At 43.5% G+C, this 16,660-nt stretch overlaps 1 long non-coding RNA gene across 4 annotated transcripts in view; it reads right to left on the bottom strand.

Moving 5' to 3' along the window:
* Positions 1–16,660, bottom strand: part of LOC139185784 (uncharacterized) — a 52,057-nt gene that overhangs the window by 7,744 nt on the left and 27,653 nt on the right. For all 4 annotated transcript variants that reach the window (XR_011569288.1, XR_011569290.1, XR_011569287.1 and 1 more), the window contains 3 exons: positions 10,794–10,886; positions 9,000–9,051; positions 7,859–7,970 (listed from right to left, as the gene is read on the bottom strand). This is a non-coding gene — a long non-coding RNA (uncharacterized lncRNA). The remainder of the gene's footprint in view (positions 1–7,858; positions 7,971–8,999; positions 9,052–10,793; positions 10,887–16,660) is intronic.

The raw sequence follows: 16,660 nt of genomic DNA, 5'->3' as shown, positions 1-16,660 counted from the left end.
TATATAGCTGACACTCAATAAACACTTATTGAACTGTCACTGAAATACCCCATCCTGGCCACCTCACCTGCTCCATCTCGGCCACACTCAAGTCAGGCTGCTACCAGGCCCCCCACTGTCTTACTGTGGATTCTCTTGTGCATTGACAGGGCCTAAGCATGATGGGCGTGTGGTTCAGGGAAGCCGAACAGCTTCATTTCCCTCCCAGAACCAGAACAGGATGCAGTCCTATGACAATGAGGGGAAGTACAGTGAATTCACAATTGAGGTTGTTGATGGAAAGCTATTTATTAATTACCCAGATGGTAACTGAGTCTCAACCAGTTCAAAGATTTTAGATATTGGGTGCTGATTTCTGTGAAATGCAGAGGCTGTGTTCTTGTTCAGTTCAATTCAGCAGGCATTTTTTGAGCACCCAGTGAGTGCTTATCACTGTACTAAGCCTGTGGAAGCTGTAAAAGACAAAAGCCAACAAACTATAAAAGATATAATGAAGTAAATGGTAAAGAGAGAGAAATAAGCCCAGCACCATGGGAAGTTATGTGAAGTAGTTGTTAACTCTGGACAGGAGGCTGCTTTATGGGGAAGAAGCATTTGAAAGAAGACCCAGAGGAGCAAGAATGAGAGCAGGACTTTCTTAACAGAAGGAGTAATGCATAACGATATCATAGCACTTCCATGGGGGGAAAGAGCAGTGGTTCAGTGAAAACAGAAGAAGCTTCAAAATCACCCTAGAAAGGTAAGTTGAGCTCTTTATCCTGTAGACAGTTGAGAGCCACTGCAGATTTCGGGTTGGGGCAAAGTGATCTGGAATGTATTTGATAGAATGTAAAGGATGTTGCAGCATACACAGAGGGTTGTCTACCTGACCACTGTCACCGCCCCCACCATCATCACCACCACCACCACCACCATCACCCCCACGTCTAACGTCACCACGCACTTCTCATTCTTTCCCATCCTGCCTTCTTCATGTTCAATGGAAGCTCAGTTGTATTTAGATATGAAGCAGCTGATGAGCTTCAAGGGAAACAGCCCCAGGAGTGAGTCTTGCTTATGTAAACCTAGGGATCCGGGGTTCAGCATCATAGAAATTTGTGCAGTTGTTTTGTTTCTGTGTGATTGTCACAATGATTAGGGGACATTGTTGTCAGTTCACAGACAAGGATCAGGAATGCTTGACATCCTGCAATGCACAGGACAATCCCACACACCAAAGATTTGTCCTGTGCCCTGCATGACTTTTTAAAAGACTCTTCATTGTAGTATAATTATGTATAGAAAAAGATACACAGGTCCTAAGTGTACAGCCTGATGAATCTTCACAAACTGAATACATCCCAGTGCCTACTTCCAGTCATACATCGACCCTAATTTCTGATAGAATGTACACCAGTATGGTCACTTTTGAACTTTACATAAATGAACCCATGACACGTGAATAAACCACTAGACATTTCTGTAGATGAATACTCTATTATAATCATTAACTCCAACAACAACAAATTTTGCACAATTTAATTCTACACTGCATTTTCTGAGAATCAACCGTCATGTAAATGTAAATTAAGGGATGCCTTTTTTAAAAGCTCAGAGTTTTACAAAGAGTTGATCACAACTGCAGAAAATCACCGCACTGAGAGCAATCTCTCTCTTGGTTTTTAATTGTTGATACAGCACAGTTGTATCAGTTTTCATCTGAAGCTGCTGAGTTCACAGTAATGCTACATACAGGTCAAATATACATAAAGTACAGATTGCTTTTTTATGTGCAGAATATTTTTGTGCTATTTTTTTCCATTTTTTTAAATTAGAGAATAATTATTTACCATGTTGTGTTGATTTCTGCCATACAACAATGTGAATCAGCCATAAGTTTACATATGTCCCCTCCCTCTTGAACCTCCCTCCTCACTCCCACACCATTCCACCCCTCTGGGTTGCCACTGAGTCCTGGGTTGAGCTCCCTGTCTTACATAGGAACTTCCCACTAGCTTTCTATTTTGCATATGCTAATGTATATTTTTTAATTCTACTCTCTCAGTTCGTCCCCCCCTCTCCTTCCTGCACTGTGTCTGCAAGTCTGTTCTCTATGTCTGAGTCTCTCTTCCTGCCCTGCAAATAGGCTCAGCAGTACCACTTTTTTAGATCCCATATATACGCATTAATGTATGATATTTGTTTTTCACTTTCTGACTTACTCCACTCTGTATAACAAGTTCTAGGTCCATCCACCTCACTAGCACTGACTCAAATTCATTCCTTTTTATGTGTGCCATATTAGTCAGCTTTTGACAGCTTGTGCTCCTGCAACAAACATCTCCAAAAATGTCAATGGCTTACAATGACAAAAATTTATCTTTTTTGTTCATGTATACACCAGCGGAAGCTCTGCTCCTGTTCCATATGTCTCTTTCACTACAAAAGCCAGGCCAAAGGAGCAACCTTATCTAAGACATGCTGCTGTCATGGCAGAAGGAAAGAGGAGTGGCGGAACCACACAATGGCTTTTCAAGCTCTTCTCAGAAGTGACACTTCCATTCACATTACACTGACCAAAGCAAATCATAAAGCAAGCCTGACATCAATTGACGAGGCAATATAAGTCCCATGCCATCAGTCTGGGATACATAATTCTGGTATAGCAAAGGCAGGGAATAATTTGGAGTCCTAATATAATTTACCATATATACTGAAATGTATATCCATATAATTTTGTAAATTATCTTTATTTCACTTTTATATTTCCAATGAGGACTTGTAAGATTTGTTTTTTGAGTATGGGTGTGGATAGATTATATTATCTTCAATTTTCATTTCAGGAAAGAGGAGTGCTATAAAATATTTACACAAAAGGAGATGTTCTAAGAGGTTCTAAGAGGCTGAGAACCAGTGGTCTGAATCACTCATGGTAATTCCATTCCCTTGCAGAAATTGACTAAAGAATACGTATAGGTTGCAATTCTGGCCAGGGAGACTCAAGAGGAAACTCTCAGGAGGACTTCTGAGATGATGGTAATTGTGCTTTGAGGAAATAAGGGAAAATTGCACATGTCACTGTGTAAGCGTGTTAACCTTGAACTACAACAGTCATCTTAAAGCCACAAAGGGCCATGCCAAAATGCTGAGTGTGGAAAAATGAAAAGAATCTGGGTAACTGAGGAGCTGCTAAGTTTTCCTGAAAATGCCTCAAATTTGAACTTTTTGTTATACGAAACAATACATTTTTCTGATATTCAAGGAAATCTGTAGTTGAGTTTTCTGTTCCTGGTAGTCAAAAGTATGCTACAATCACCTGGAATGGGAAGACTCTGGGGGCAGAGATGTTAGTATGTAGAATATTGTAATAGTCCAGGCAAGAGTTAATGAGGGCACTACTCCAGTGGTCCAATGGTTAAGAATCCATTTTCCAACACAGGGAACATGGGTTCAATCCCTGGTCTGGGAGCTAAGATCCCACCTGCCGCGAGGCAACTAAGCCCCAGTGCAGCCAAAACAAAAAACAAACAGAAACAAAACATACATAAAGAGGTAATGAGGACTTGAATGAGAGGAAGACCTGCACGTAGTGGTGTGTTGGTAAGTGCTTCACAACCAGTTCTCAGTTCGGGGTGGAGGTGGATAGGAGCCAGGTTGGTAGCATTTGCCAACATCTATTAGCTTCCATGGTGGCTCAAACGGTAAAGAAGCTGCTGCAATGCAGGAGACTTCAGTTTGATCCCTCGGTTGGGAAGATCCCTTGGAGGAGGGAATGGCAACCCACTCAAGTATTCTTGCCTGGAGAATCCCCATGGACCAAGGAGCCTGGAAGGTTACAGTCCATGAGGTCGCAAAGAGTCGGTCACAACTGAGAGACTAAGCACAGTACAGCAATTATTGCCAATACCAAGCTACCAACAGTTTAACCACCAGCTTGTCTGCTTTCTGAAAATTCAACAATTGCTTGCAAGATGGCACCAGCTGGCTTCAGCATACCCCTGGCCGTGTGGATAGGAAACCCAGACAGATAGGCAGGACTAGTAAAACTCCAGATTATGTGGACAGTTACAGAAGCTGTAATCTGACAAACAGGCAAACAAAAACATACTTTTGCTCATCTCTGTGACTTCATTTCTGTGCTTCAAGAGTGGAAGATCAAAGCATCCAATAACTGGAGCATTTCCCAGGAAGTACACTGGGAGACACAGTATCACTTTGGAGGGTAATTTTACAGTCAACAAATAAGTGAAAGTCCCCCAGTCGCATCTGACTCTTTGTGACCCCATGGACTGTAGCCTGCCAGGTTCTTCTGTCCATGGAATTCTCCAGGCCAGAATACTGGAGTAAGTAGCCATTCCCGTCTCCAGGGGATCTTCCCAACCCAGGAATCGAACCCAGGTCACCCGCATTGCAGGTGCATTCTTTACCATCTGTGCCACTAGGGAAGCCCCAAATAAGGATCATAAATTAATTTTATGACCAGCACATTGTACAGAGATACAATAAAACAAGGCCATGATAAAGTGGGTGTCTCTGACACTGAGCCCTGGGATGGGCAGGGTGAACTTGTAAGACATCACAGTGTCCTAAAACCTGCATCAGGCAAAACACCAATGGGAGTCTGGGTGGAAGCACACGGCGGGAGGAGAGTAGGCTAGGTTGGCCAGAATCAGCAAGTTATTAGGGCCAGTCAGAGTGGAGATGCTATAGTTCAATCCATGGATGCTGTTATCAATCCACGGACTTTAACCTGCCAGGCTCCTCTGTCCATGGGATTTTCCAAGCAAGAATACTAGAGTGGGTTGCCATGCCCTCCTCCAAGGGATCTTCCCCACCCAAGGATCGAACCCATGTCTATTGTGTCCTCTGCATTGGTAGGCGGATTCTTTACCACTGAGCCACCTGGCAAGCCCAACTGATCCATTACTTTCTCCATTTATTCAACCACCATTTATTGAGCATCTGTTAAGTACTGGGTTCTAAGTAGGCTTGGGATAAACAAAAGGGATTTCTTGGACCTCATACTCTCAAAGGTAAGATGAACAGGTAAGCTAGATTAATGACAAAATACAGGAACTCTATATTCCAATTTAAAACTAAAAGGGCACTGCTGCTGCTAAATCACACTAGTCTCATTTTATTTAACTTCACAGTGAAATTCAAAAGACTGAACGCTTAACTCTGAGAGATGGCCCTGCTGGCTCTACCCTGAGGTTTCTCAGCATTTACTCTGAATTTCTGTAGCCTTTTTTCTCTGCGTATTGTTCAATTGATGCAGTTCGTACAAATCAAAAAGATTAGAAGGACTTTGTTATGGGTGAGAAGATAAAAACCACTGGCCCCATGGATGTTATGCAAGATTACGGAGCACCTAAACCGCAGTTGAGAAAACTTCCTACGTTATGGAGAAATCCTCTTCTCTAGGAAACAAAAAAATTCTCACTCTCATATCAGTATAGCCCCAAAACCTTCATCTGAAGCATCTGTGGCTAAAAAGAACCTATTCTTCAAGTTACTTTTTTCATCCAAATGTTATCTCCTGCCAGGCTGTTTGTTTCCTGATGCCAGGATATTTGATATGGCTTCTTCTTACAAAAAAACCAGTGGCGTGCATGATCATATCATGAGGATTCTTTGGTTTTTTATTTGTAAAAATCTTATGCAACTTGGCTTAAGCAAAGAAAATTTTTCATTGAGTCATATCAATGAAAAATCCAGGGAGTAGATTTAGGTTCTGCTTCAGGTGTGCTGACGTGACAATAGTCAAGTGATGTCACAGAGACCTGGTTTCTGTCTCTCACTATCACTTCAAACTCCTTTTCAGACTGACCCTTGCCCTCATGATGATAATACAGCTGCTGGAGCCCAGCAACTACATACTCTCAGGGCTAAGAACATCAGAGAAGAGAGAGCTTCAACCAGTTCAAACAAAAACGCTGGGCCTAATCTTCAACTACCCAAGCTAGGTCAAGTGGCCATCCCTGACACAATTACACTGGCCAGGAGAAGGCAAGACAGGGCCTGGTTTAAAACTAGGTCCCATAATGACCTCTGTGGGAGAAGAATCTAAAAACAGTGGGTATATGTATAACTGAGTCACATTGCTATACAGCAGAAACTAACACAACATTGTAAATCAGCTATGCTCTAATAAAAATTAATTTTAAAAAAGTAAAATAAGGTTAAAAAGTTAGATCTCATGCTAGCCCTGGAGAGAAAGTTTTTAAGGAATTGGCTCACAGGATTATGGAGACTGGCAAATGCAATCTCTATACCCCAGGTTGGAAACTTAGACAGTTCTTCTACGTTAGAGTCTTACAGCAGAATTCCTTCTTCTCCAGAAAACCTCAACGTTTGCTCTTCATGCCTTCAACTGATTGAATGAGGCCCACCCATGTTACAGCCATAAGCTCTTTTACTTTAAGTTTGTTGTTGTTCAGTTATTGAGTCATGTCTGACTCTTTGCAACCCCATGGACTGCAGCATGCCAGGCTTCCCTGTCCTTCACTGTCTCCCAGAGTTTGCTTAAATTAATTCAGTTCAGTCAGTTCAGTTCAGTTGCTCAGTCATGTTCGACTCTTTGTGACCCCATGAATTGCAGCACGCCAAGCCTCCCTGTCCATCACCAACTCCTGGAGTTCACTCAGACTCATGTCCATTGAGTCAGTGATGCCATCCAGCCATCTCATCCTCTGTCGTCCCCTTCTCCTCCTGCCCCCAATCCCGCCCAGCATCAGAGTCTTTTCCAATGAGTCAACTCGTCCCATGAGGTGGCCAAAGTATTGGAGTTTCAGCTTTAGCATCATTCCTTCCAAAGAACACCCAGGTCTGATCTCCTTTAGAATGGACTGGTTGGATCTCCTTGCAGCCCAAGGGACTCTCAAGAGTCTTCTCCAAACCACAATTCAAAAGCATCAATTTTTCGGTGCTCAGCTTTCTTCACAGTCCAATTCTCACACCCATACATGACCACTGGAAAAACCATAGCCTTGACTAGACGGACCTTTGTTGGCAAAGTAATGTCTCTGCTTTTGAATATGCTATCTAGGTTGGTCATAACTTTCCTTCCAAGGAGTAAGCATATTTTAATTTCATGGCTGCAATCACTATCTGCAGTGATTTTGGAGCCCAAAAAAATAAAGTCTGACACTGTTTCCACTGTTTCCCCATCTATTTCCCATGAAGTGATGGGACCAGATGCCATGATCTTAGTTTTCTGAATGTTGAGCTTTAAGCCAATTTTTTCACTCTCCTCTTTCACTTTCATCAAGAGGCTTTTTAGTTCCTCTTCACTTTCTGCCATAAGGGTGGTGTCATCTGCATATCTGAGGTGATTGGTATTTCTCCTGGCAATCTTGATTTCAGCTTGTGCTGCTTCCAGCCCAGTGTTTCTCATGATGTACTCTACATATAAGTTAAATAAGCAGGGTGACAATGTACAGCCTTGATGTACTCCTTTTCTATTTGGAACCAGTCTGTTGTTCCATGTCCAGTTCTAACCATTGCTTCCTGACCTGCATACAAGGTCAAGAGGCAGGTCAAGTGATCTGGTATTCCCATCTCTTTCAGAATTTCCCACACTTTATTGTAATCCACACAGTCAAAGGCTTTGGCATAGTCAATAAAGCAGAAATAGATGTTTTTCTGGAACTCTCTTGCTTTTTCCATGATCCAGCGGATGTTGGCAATTTGATCTCTGGTTCCTCTGCCTTTTCTAAAACCAGCTTGAACATCTGGAAGTTCACAGTTCACATATTGCTGAAGCCTGGCTTGGAGAATTTTGAGCATTACTTTACTAGCATGTGAGATGAGTGCAATTGTGCAGTAGTTTGAGCATTCTTTGGCATTGCCTTTCTTTGGGATTGGAATGAAAACTGACCTGTTCCAGTCCTGTGGCCACTGCTGAGTTTTCCAAATTTGCTGGCATATTGAGGGCAGCACTTTCACAGCATCATCTTTCAGGATTTGAAAAGTAGGAAGTCAAGAAACACCTGGAGTAACAGGCAAATTTGGCCTTGGAATACAGAATGAAGCAGGGCAGAGGCTAATAGAGTTTTGCCAAGAGAACACACTGGTCGTAGCAAACACCCTCTTCCAACAACACAAGAGAAGACTCTACACATGGACATCACCAGATGGTCAACACCGAAATCAGATTGATTATATTCTTTGCAGCCAAAGATGGAGAAACTCTATACAGTCAGCAAAAACAAGACCGGGAGCTGACTATGGTTCATATCATGAACTCCTTATTGCCAAATTCAGACTTAAATTTAAGGAAGTAGGGAAAACCACTAGACCATTCATTAAATTAATTTATGAAGCAGAAATCTGGGAAGAGCCTCTGTTCTGAGCCTGGGATCTCCTAGCCTCCAGGCCTGAGTTGCCTACTTTTCAGGCTTCTTTTGAGGGAGAGGAAAAAACTTCTATGATATTTTAAGTCATTGGGTTTGGGGGATTTTCTGTTATATGAAGGTGTTATATGAGCCTAATTCTATGCAATACAAAAACCAAAGAACATGCAAGTCACTTAAGATAATAAACAAAGTACTAAACAAGGAACCATCTTTTTTAAAATAAAGCATAATTCAAGATGACAGAAATAAGGGAGTATCCTGGTGGCCAAGTGGTTAGGATTCTGGGCTTTCACTGTCATGGTCCAGGTTCAATCCCTGGCTGGGGAACTGAGATCTTACAAGCTGTGCAGCACTCCATCCCTCCACCAAAAAAAGATGGAAATAAGACTAGGGAATTTTTCTAACCATAAATATAAATTCATTTCTTAAATCCTTCTAACTTAGATTGGGTCAAAACCAATTTTTTTTTTTCTTCAGGAAAAGCACATCAGCAACAGTTTTCAAAACAGTTAGCGTGTTAACAAACAAAGTAAAATTCAAACCAGAAGATAGTAAACATTTAAAGAGTGTTGTCTAATATTGCCACTATCTTAAAAACCTTCGCAAACTTTTATGCACTGAATAACATCACACACACACACACACACACACACACACTGTTACCACTTAGAAGAGTGCCAGGTCCAGATGGTTTCACAGATGACTTCTTTCAAAGCTGCAATAAAGCAGTAACTTCAATACCTCAAAATGTGTGTCAGTAGCTAGAAAAAAAACATATGTCTACCCAAACATTTTACACAGCCAAAATGATCCTATAAACAAAAGCTACTATGAATATTATTGAAAAATTCTAAATAAAAATACTAGCAAAATTAACCAGGAAATACATCAAAATAATACTACGACAATGCTGCTAATTAAAGTTTACTATAAGAATGCAAGGATATTTCAATATCAGGAAGTCTATTGTCATCATTCAGTACATTCATTGGTAAAGGAAAAAATATGTTTACCTTGATATGAGCCTCAAAGTTTGTTGTTTTTAATTTCAAGAGCTATATCTAATCTTTTTTAAGTTCTTGGTAAACTAATAATAGATGAGTTCTTTCTTAAAAGGACTAAAAATATCTGGCTCATATTAACAGCCAACATCTTATCTAATGGTGAAACATCAGAATGGTTCCCTTTAAAATCAGGAAAGAGATAAGGTTGTGAATTAGCCCCATTGTGTTTCAACATCATTCTGGAGGTCTTAACTATCACCTTAAGCTAATAAAAAGAAATAGGAAGAATTTATTATGAAAAATAAAAAAGAGAAATGTCATAATTGCAAATAATATATTTATCCAAAGTAAGCTTTGGTAAATAAATGTTAGAATTATTCAGAGAACCTGGTGAGGTTATTTAGACCACAAAGTGAACATAAATCAATTGCAGCAATAATTAGTTAGAACATATACAGACAAATGCCATTCATAAAGTAAAAAGAAAACCTAGCAGACTATATTTTCAATAAACTCTGGTAGACTGTATTTTTTAAATTCTCAGCAACAGTAAATCCCATTCCACATGCTCTTCCTCAGTATGTCCTGGCCACTGCCCCATAAGGGATAGAGTTCAAGTCCCTAGCTCTTAAACCCAGTCTGGCCTTGTGACTTGCTGGGAATCAATAGAATTCAGCTGACTTCAAAGGCTAAGCCAGAAAAGGGCATGCCTCATTCCCCTGGGATGCCTGCTCCCATCCATATGCCAGGTAACAAGTCTTATCCTCTGTGGCCACCAGGTTGGAGGGGCCGCTCTCAGCACTCCAGTTTACAGCCCCCCACAGTCCCAGTTGAGCCCAGCCTTCCCACAATACCATCAAGGGAGCAGATGTGTGATGATACCACCTTGGAGCTTCTAGACCACCCCATTTGCTACCTGAGTACCAAGAAGTGACCTCAACTGATGTGACAAAGAGCAGCATTGCCCAGTTGAAGTGGCTCAAACTCTTGGCCCTCAGAATGCAAAATGGTGCAGCCACCAAGGAAAACAGCTTGGTGATTTCTCCAAGTTAAACATAGAACAGTCATAAGACCCAGCAACTCCACTCTTCTCCTGGAGAAGGAATGGCAACCCACTCCAGGAGGTGGAAATGGCAACCCACTCCAGTATTTTTACTGGAGAATTCCATGGACAGAGGAGCCTGGTAGGCTACAGTCCATGGGGTCACAAAAGAGTCAGACACAACTGAGTGAATAAACAGCAACAATTCCACTCTTACATACATATCCCAAAGAACTGAAGGCAGAACTTGATGTTTGCACACTCGTGATCATGGGAGCATTGATCACAGTGACCAAAAGGGAGAAACAACCCTAAACTCCAACAACAGATGAATGGATAAATAAAATATGATATATACAAATATTAGAATATTTATTCAGCCATGAAAGGGAATGAAATTTTGATACCTACCTCAACATGGATGAATCTTGAAACCATTATGCTTAGTGAAATAAGCCAGACACAGAAGGACAAATATTGTATGGTTCCACTTGTATGAGGGACCTAGAATAGGCAAATTCATAGAGAAAACAGGAAACAGAACAGCGGTTACCAGGGGCTGGGGGAAGTGAGGTAACTAATAGTGTGTGCTTAGTCACTCGGATGTGTCTGACTCTTTTGCAACCCCGTGGACTATAGCCCTTCAGGCTCCTCTGTCCATGGGATTTTTCAGACAAGAATACTGGAGTGGGTCACCATTTCCTACTCCAGGGGATCTTCCGGACCCAAGGATCGAAACTACGTCTCCTGTGTCTCCTGCATGGCAGGTGGATTCTTTACCTGCTGAACCATCAAGGGACGGGAGGAGTGTGGAGTTATTGTTGATGGGTACAGAGTTTTTGTTGGGGATGATGAAAAAGTTTTGGGTATAGATAGTGGTGATTTTTACAAAATACTTTGAACGCAGTTAATACCACTCAATTTTATACTTGAAAAGGGTTAAAATGGGAAATTTTACATCATATACACTTTACCACAATAAAAAAATTTTCCTGATCCACAGAATACATCAGATAGCAAAATAGGCAGAGCCACTAATATGAGGTTTTTGTTCAGCAGCAAAGCAGAACAAAACGCGCTTAGGAAAAAAGTCAAGCAAGAAATGTACAGAACACGCCAAAACTCTACTGGTGGAAACTGAGTAAGATTTGAATACGATGGGAGAGAAATTAGTCAGAGTTCTCTAGTCAGGGTTTTTAGAGAAACGGAAGGTCCTGCCACTTCCTCCCTGTGTGTGCATGCATGCTCAGTCGTGTCCGACTCTCTGCAACTCCATGGACTGTAGCTCACCAAACTCCTCTGTCCATGGGATTTCCCAGGCAAGAACACTGGAGTGCGTTGCCATTTCCTTCTCCAATGCATGCAAGTGAAAAAGTGAAAGTGAAGTCACTCAGTCGTGTCCGACTCTTAGCGACCCCATGGACTGCAGCCTACCAGGCTTCTCCATCCATGGGGTTTTCCAGGCAAGAGTATTGGAGTGGGGTGCCATTGATGTATGCTAAATCCATCACAGTTTGCTTCTCATCAGTGTTGCTTACCAATACATCTGTCACCCAGAACATGATTGGTACCAAGGGATGTTTGTCCCACTATAATCTTTATGTGTGTGTGTGTTAGTCGCTGGCTGCACTGGGTCTCTTTGTTGCAGCACATGGGATCTTCAGTTGTGGCGTGTGGGATCTAGTCCCCTGATCAGGGATCCATCCCTGGCCCTCTGCCTTGGGAGCACAGAGTCTTAGCCACTAGACCACTAGGGAAGTCCCAACCCCACTATAATCTTGATCAAAGAAAGAAGTGAAAGAAAGTGAAGTTGCTCGGTCGTATCCGACTCTGCGACCCCATGGACTGTAGCCCACCAGGCTCCTCCATCCATGGAATTTTCCAGGCAAGAGTACTGGAATGGGTTGCCATTTCCTTTTCCAAGGAATCTTCCCAACCCAGGGATTGAACCCAGGTCTCCTGCATTGCAGGCAGACACTTTACCACTTGAGTCACCAGGGAAGACCAATCTTTATCAAACTAGTATACAAACACATGTAAGAATATCCTTGGGGCTTCCCAGGTGGCATTAGTGGTAAGGAATCTGTCTGCCAGTGCAGGAGACATGAGTTCCATCACTGGATCAGGAAGATCCCCTGGAGAAGGAAGTGGCAACCCACTCCACTATTCTTGCCTGGTGAATCCTATGGACAGAGGAGCTTGGTAGGCCATAGTCCATGAGGTCGCAAAGAGTTGGACACGACTGAGCATCTGAACAAGAATACCCTTATGTACATGTAATAAAAACAATGCTAGAAAATCATATTCTTTTTATTAAGCTGCAAAAGGGGATCCTTACAAAGCAAGTCTGTAGGCGCCTCCCTTATTCCCATGCCATAGGCCACCCTCTTCCAAACAGATTGCTGCCTAGCCCCTTCTTTTTAGAAATTCTAGAGGTCTTAAAGGCCATAGAAAGGCTTCCCTGGTGACTCAGATGTAAAGAATCCTCCTGCAGGATGAGGAGGGTTTGATCCGTGGGTGGAGAAGATCCCCTGGAGAAGGTAATGGCTACCCACTCCAGTTTTCTCACCTGGAGAATTCCGTGGACAGAGACGCCTGGCAGGCTACAGTCCATGGGGCCCCAAAGAGTCAGAGAGGACTGAGCAACTAACACTTTTACTTCACAGAACATAGACACAAGGCAGATGAGTGGCCCTTTAGACAAGGCTGTCCCATTGCTTATGCTCAGCTCGCCTGGAGGTTCCTGGCTGTTGGAAGCCCTCCCATGACCGTGTCTCCCCCTCTGCCAGCAGGCTCAGAGTGCTAAGAGGGTCTTTCCAGAACCCCTGGGTCACATTCTGGGGGTGGGGGGTTGGGGTGTCTGCCTGGCCTATCTAGATGCCAGTCCACTTAGTCCTCAAGCCTGGCCACCCCCAGGGGGATACAGGGCTGGACTAGGCAAGTGGAACGTGCACGGCTGGTACTGCCAATTCGAGCATCATGAGAGGGTCTGATGACTCCAATAACAAGTTCTTGAGTCAGCACCACCGTCCACGTGGAAACGAATTGAGCCTGGGGGTGTTTAGAACCAACCACGGGGCAGAAGGGAGGGGAATGTACCCTAAATCCGGTCTCTAGTGGGCTCAGGGCTGCAGGGCCATGAGGGGCAAAGGGCGGCTTGAGATTCAAAAGCGCCACAGACCTGCCTCCCTGGTCTTCGGCCGCCGCAGAGCCCCCGAGGGAAGGATGAGCGCCGACTGGCGGCCGGCCGTGGAGGCGGCCACAGACTGAGTGAGCCCGGTAATTTGTCACACCGAGAGCCTGCTCCGTGCCCAGCGGCGACGTTGCACAACTTGCCCCGGGGGACACTGTTCTGACAAAGTCCAGTGGAAAGTTGCCCCTTGGAGTGAAGCTATGCAGCGGTCCTGTCTCAGCCTGTGAGGACCCCACAAGCCTGCGAGGGAGCGGGAACGCTCGAGCAGGGGCTTTCTGGACAACGGATTTGCGCCCAGGGCGAAGGCTGTGGAGGGCAGGTTGGGTCTGCCTAGAGCCTAAGTGCTTGAGATGGGGATGGAAAAGGAGGGCGGGGATAACTGTGAAGGGTCCCCAGGGTCATACTGGGGAGTTCATGTTTTATTCTGGGCCAGACATTTTAAATATAGGTGGCTTGGAGATATGCAGCGTTAGGCCACCACAGTGTTTAAAAAACTTCTGAAGGACTTCCCTAGCGGTCCAGTGGTTAGGACTCCGGGCTCCCAGTGCAGGAGAGCAGACTTCTTTCATGCAAGATTGGAAGGACACGAAAGAACTCAAACCACCAGCCTGCAGGCAGCCACAAGCAGGTTCCGGGTACAACAGGGCGCTGGGCGGAAGGAACACTGAAGACTCTAAAGAGGGAACAAGCGCCATCTTGTGGCCACTTCTGGAGTAGCAATAGAGAACTGGGACAAGTTTCTGTATTTTGCTCCAATTCTGTTTCAGGTCTTCAGCAAAGCAGAAAAAAAAAAAAAAATCCAGAGAGTAGTGTAGTATCTGGGGGCTTCCCCAGGTGGCTCAGTGGTAAAGAATCAGCCTATAATACAGGAGATGTGGATTCGATCCCTGGGTCAGGAACCCTGGAGAAGGAAATGGCAACCTGCTCCAGTATCCTTGCCTGGGAAATCCTTATGGACAGAGGAGCCTGGCAGGCTACAGTCCCCAGTCACAAAGAGTCGGACACAACTAAGCAACTAAACAGCCTAAAGACCAGAAACAACTAATTTAACACATTCCCTCTTCTATGATCACAACTGACCTCCTCCATATTCCCCAAACAGTTCACAATGGTGGGAGGGTTGGGGGTGGAGGATCCTTTATGAGCGCTTTGACTCAACTTTGGAGTTAAGTTTGGGTTCTCAGGAGGTCTCCTATTTTCCAGGGAGCTTCCCTATCAGATCCCTGCTCGCAACGCATTTTTATTCAACACTGCATAGCTTGTTTACCTTTAAGCTTGAGAGGCACTTAGAAGTAAATGGAGATGCAACTTCCCTAGAGGTGGTTTTCAAAGAACCCTGACAAGAGAGTGTTAGTGCAGTCACGGAGGGGGAGGGGGGGGGGGGGGCCTCGGCAGGGTCTACTGTGGGGCGTCTCCTCCTTTCCAAAGCTGCTTTTCCACCCACACTCACACACGTGAATTGGCATCTCTCAACACAAGCCTGATCTAAGTGGGTAGAGTCCCAAACCCAGACACATGGGTCCTTTTTATCACCCTTACTGCTGACTGCCTCTAGGAGACAGATGGGAAGGCAGGTCTGAAGGCGTTTTAAGAAACACAGATCTAGAGTCAATGACCACTCCCCAAGCTCTTTGTAAGAGGTGAAGATGCCACAGAGTTTCAATATTTTTTTTAAATTAAGGATTATAAGTTTGCATGGAATATTTGTGTTTATGATCCTTGCAATTGTCTCCTTGGCTGATGTTTTGCCTTCTTCTTTTTTGTTTCATTGTAAATATCTTTTTTAATTACCTTAAATCTATGGTGGCTTAAGTTGTGGTGTACATGTTTATGAATTTGTCCTAAGTCACTCAGTCATGTCCTATTCTGTGTGACTCTATGGACTGTAGCCTGCCAGGCTCCTCTGTCCGTGGGAATCTCCAGGCAAAATACTGGAGTGGCTTGCCATTCCCTCCTCCAGGGGATTTTCTCCACGCAGGGATCAAACCTGTGTCTCATGTCTACCTGCATTGGCGGGAGGGTTCTTTATCACTAGCGCCACCTGGGAAGTCCATAGATATGTATGCTGGCAAATAAGTCTTGAATCCATGAATGAGTGATTAGTGAGGGAAGGAAATACCCAGGTTGGAACAGGAGGGGGTGGAAGTGAGTAATAGAGTTGTGTTCAGGTCATGTGTGTGTGTGCTAAGTCGCTTCAGTCATGTCTGATTCTGTGTAACCCTATGGACTGTAGTCTGACAAGCTCCTCTGTCCATGGGATTCTCCAGACAAGAATGCTGGGTGGCTATGCCCTCCTCCAGGGGATCTTCCCAACCCAGGGATCAAACCGGCATCTCTTATGTCTCCTGCATTGGCAGGTGGGTTCTTTACTACTAGCTCCACCTGGGAAGTCCCTCAGGTCATAGAAGGAGATAAGCAGAAGCAGCAGACAGAAAACAAGGCAGGTGTTGGTATCCAAAGGTTGCTTCAGCCAGGAGCTAGGGGCAACGTGGACCTAAACTCACAAGCAGTTGCCAGGTACAGGAAGAGTGTTTTCTGAGTAAACATTTTCAGAAATATTGTTTTGTGTAGAAAACTTGGTTTAGGACTATTTCAATATTTAATATTAAAAATCACATCTTAATTTTTGAAAGAAAATGCTTCAGCCATCAAATTTGTCAGCAAAATGAAACAAGAAAACTACGTGCTAAAATACCAAAGTTAAAAAAAAAATTAAAAAAAAATAAATAAAATACCAAAGTTACGTGAGCAAAATCACCAACAACCCGAAAAACCTGTTTGTTTTGTTTTTCAGAGCTTCAAACTGATTGCATACTGATTGATGTCTGGGATTTGCTGTAAACTATTTCCATAGAGACTAAAAGAAGCAAAATGCAAAGGAATAGATGGAGAGACAAAATAAATGTGACGAAATGTTCGTATGTTTTGAATCTGAGCAATGGGTTTATGGGGATTCCTTTTCTATTCTCTATACTTTTGAATATGTTTGTTTTCATTTAAAAAAATGTGAAGACTTTCGGTTTCAGCTAGAACACAAACATCTGGAAAATTGTCACCCTATCCTCAAAACCAGAAAAAAATAAAC

Source organism: Bos indicus, chromosome 11 (genome assembly GCF_029378745.1).
Source record: "Bos indicus isolate NIAB-ARS_2022 breed Sahiwal x Tharparkar chromosome 11, NIAB-ARS_B.indTharparkar_mat_pri_1.0, whole genome shotgun sequence".
In the NCBI taxonomy this organism is placed as follows: domain Eukaryota; kingdom Metazoa; phylum Chordata; class Mammalia; order Artiodactyla; family Bovidae; genus Bos; species Bos indicus.
Note: the sequence above shows the minus strand (reverse complement) of the source record. Positions and strands in the feature narration are given on the sequence as shown.